Source organism: Nematolebias whitei, chromosome 9 (assembly GCF_014905685.2).
Source record: "Nematolebias whitei isolate Nwh7 chromosome 9, NemWhi1, whole genome shotgun sequence".
Classification (NCBI taxonomy): domain Eukaryota; kingdom Metazoa; phylum Chordata; class Actinopteri; order Cyprinodontiformes; family Rivulidae; genus Nematolebias; species Nematolebias whitei.
Genome location: NC_056506.1, coordinates 3,989,075 through 3,993,057, shown reverse-complemented (window position 1 = coordinate 3,993,057; position 3,983 = coordinate 3,989,075).

Below are 3,983 nucleotides of genomic sequence, written 5' to 3'. Positions count from 1 at the left end.
AGATGGAAGACATTGTTTTGAAGGGAATATCTTATGCAGTAGGGGTAAAGACTTAGATTGTACAGTGTTTAATGGAAGTTTTCACTCTTATGTAATTGAGCGTTTAACACATCTATTGTACAATCCAGGACACCGGAAGGACTCCGTTGAAGGTAAACGCTGCAGTTCCAGAGTAGAACTTGCTAACAGATGATTAATATGGATAACAGATGAATGTTGAATCAGATTTTAATAATTGGATTGTTTATTTTTCCTTCTCAGCGGCCTGAGAGGACAGACCTGTGGATTGGGAAGATGAGTCTGGCTAGGCCCACAAAACACAGAAGTTAGCATTTACATGCATACAGCATCCATCTGAGTTTTGATCAGGACTCTCTAGTGCTGGGTGCCGGATCAGAACCAGAGGTGTTTGGGTGGGCGCTGAAGTTGGGTCTGTGAAACTGACCAATGAGACGGTTCAAAGACGTTGTCAGTCAAGCACCACTGACACAACAACAAAGAACTTGTCAGCCAAGTAACGTGACTTTTCAAAGATCTAACAGTCCAACAGCGAACTGAATTAACTGTCCAGAGGGGGTCCTGGAGTTTGTCCACAGCGAGAATATCCAGTCAAGTATGGTTGGAGGATGGGCAGTCTTGCTCAAGTCTCAAGTCTTGCTGTATGCTGAGATATGAACTGCTGCACAAAGCTGAACTGGTCTCCAGACCGAGGGAGACAAACTGAAGAGCTGGTGGTCAATCTGTCTAAGGTCACTAACATCAACTGCAGCTTGACGGAGGTGTCAACCCCACATTTGGTCTGTGATGGTCATCTAAGCGCCTTGGTGTCGTGATCAAAACTGCAGTTGGCTTTGATAATAATCACTCACATAGACTCATTTTAAGACAGGTGACACAACATGACACAGAAGTACTGATGTGGGAGGGCTAGATGATTTGCCCTTCTCCAACTGCTCTGAGATGAAAATTGTTTTATTACCTCTAATGCTCCACACCCCTGAGCAAAATATTGATTTTTAACTTTCCGTTTATACAGGTCAGGAAGTCTCATTCAAGAGAAACCTGTACCTGAGACCTGATTTGGATGAAGTTCACTAATGTTTTCTAAAATAATACTAAATGATTGTCTTTGCCTTGAAGAAGCTCATTTGGTGGGTCTGGTTTGATACAAAGGATGAAATTTATTTAATGGTTAACTCTTTGCTAAATTATAGGAGAGCTTGGGTTGTATTTGGCTATTTGTTTGCAAAACCTGGGTTGAATAACAGTAGTGGAAAGATTAAAACTACGCCATAGTTTATATTTCTGAAACTAATACTCAAACTGGGTGTTAGTGGATTACAGAAGGTAATGTTTCATATTTGAAACAGAAAACTGTTTCAAAAAGGGGGTAGGTGAAGGCTGCTCTTAGCAGGGAACAGTTCATACAATGATTAGATCATTACAAAATATACAAAGATAACTTCTTAGGGTTTTATATTTAAAAAAGCCAGTAGTAAGTCTGAAGCGTTTAAAGGATCATTTAGGATAATCACATTGACATATGAAAAGTGGAATAAATCAGAAGCCTACAAAACGACATTGCACTTGTATATTGTAGATATCGGTTTAACAACAGTATTTTTTTTCTTTCTTTGTTGTAATGTGTACAGATTCCAGAAAAGGGGGACGCCCCTAGCCTGAAGTGGATTTGAGCAAAGGTTAAGGGGAAATGGGGTGGTTCGATAATTTTAAACACAATTGACTTGACTGGACTGGACTGGACTTATAGTTTAATTGGGCTAATAAAAGGTGTCATGAACAAAGTATTTTAACCACATTTTTCTCGTTCTCTCTCTCTCTTATTTTTTCCTCTTACTCTCTCTTTTTCTTCCTTGCTCTTCTTCCCTTCTCTAGCACAGACAGGTACCTGGATGGAAGATTAAATTATTTTTTCTCTCACAGTGTTGTATGTCAGTTGTTTTAAAACTTGTAAGGTTATATTGTACTTTGATGTTGTGCGCAAGCGATTTAATGAAGTTACTTCCACAGGCTCCAGAAGAAGGGAGGCCGGCGTGGGGGATTGCTTATTGCAGGGTGTTGTTGTGCATGTTTTAACTTTACTAATTGTAGGTAGACCTGTTGACTGCAAAGGCTTTGAAGGATGAAAGAAGAGACGAGAGAACACAGGTATCCCTAGAGAAGTCCAGTATGTACCTCATTTCAGTTTCAAGTGTATAGATGAATGTAAGAATAGCATTTTATTTCAGTTTTTCAAGTTCTGTTTTATTATAACATTACAGTGTAAGAGTTCACACTAGCAGTAGCAATAATGACCATCAGGGTGTCCCATAATTAAGAAACAGGTTTTACTCACTAGGAAGTAACCACAGTCATTTTTCCAGGCCCACAAATGGGTCATGGATCCCACAGATAAAATAATCAAAAGGCCATGCAGGGTGTTTAACAATTCGCAAGCTTTGGTGTCCAGCTTTTCTCACCAGGAGGGAGAATCTCTGACGCAGGAGACAGACTCACATCGGACTGGGTCCTGCTGAAAAGAGGGACAGGACCCCACCAGGTGGTGGAGAGAACATCACACGCCATCGGTCTCCAGAAGGAGAGTGACACCTGTTACGACCACAACCAGTGCACCTAGGGAGAGGAGCGGAACCGAACGCTGGACCTGATTGAGGCTGATCTGCTGGAACATCAGCTCCCCACTACACCTGGAGGCGGTGACAGGACCTTCGTGGGAGCTCATTCTTTGCCCCTTTGTTCTGGTTGGAAAAAGGCAGTAGCAAACGTTGGAGAAGGAGTCTCCGCTCTGCCTAAAGTCAGTCAGTCAGGTGGATCGGGTAAGGACGAAGATTACCAGCCCTGACCGTGAAGAACAGAAGACGCGTCAAACTGATTTTAGTTTTGTCCCAATACACACACGTCATTTAGAATGTTTAATCAGACTGATAAAGGTTCTGAGGACTTTACATGAAGATATCTCCGCGGGCCGAATCCCGCCGAGCACCAAAGGACCCTTGTGGACGAACAAGGCCTCCCACCGCAAGCTCAAGAACTGAAGACCTGCTAGATAGTACTGTTTAAATTGAGGGTGTTGGCTTTTCCTGTTTAATATGAGTGTCTAGTCTTTCCTTTCAGTCATTCTGAAAAATAACCAGAGAAGGGTCGTGGATTCAATTGGAAGCTCTTAACTATTCAAAATTTTACTCCATTCAATTGGGCATGTCATCATTCTAAAATCCCACGCGGTATTATATAGGTTGTTTAAAAAGAGGTCAATTTTGGTATTAGGGTGGAGTTTTACTTATTTTAGTGTGGGACATTTATCTCTTACTAGGAGTGTTGTAGTTTTTTCATAATTTATAAAGATTTATGCACTTGGTATTTTTTTACAGGTTTTGAAGGGTTTGAACCAGGGGTCTGGTCCAGGACCCCTGGAGGGTTGCAGTAAGTTTCGGTCATTTCCATATGGACAAATCCAAAAAGGGGTGATCTCCCATGAAATGGGGAGATCAAAAGAGGGAATGTTGGATTTCATATTTTTATACCTTCTTATGTTTCCTATCAAGCATTCAAATGTCATGTTATACAAAGTGTGTGTGTGTCTTTCTTCCAGGGTTGCACTATATTTATAGAAAATGTTTGCTAATTCTAACTAATTGACCTTTAAATATAATCTCATATTAGTTAAGGATAATTTTACAAGTTCACATTTGATATATTTGTAGTGAACCTAACCTGAGGTCAAAACTAAGCCTAAGGTCAAAACCCTTGACCTTAAGAACCTTGTGGGACAGAAACTGTCATTTCATTGATTTGAATCCAGAAATACAGGTTCACCCATCCTGAGACTTTCTTTCTTGAAAATTTAAGTGGAAGAACACTCTCTTTTCTATTATCATTACTATTTTACAAATGTTGATAATCAAAGTGTCTTAGTTCAAACCATTTTAGATGTTGCAGTGAACTAATCAATTTTATTAACT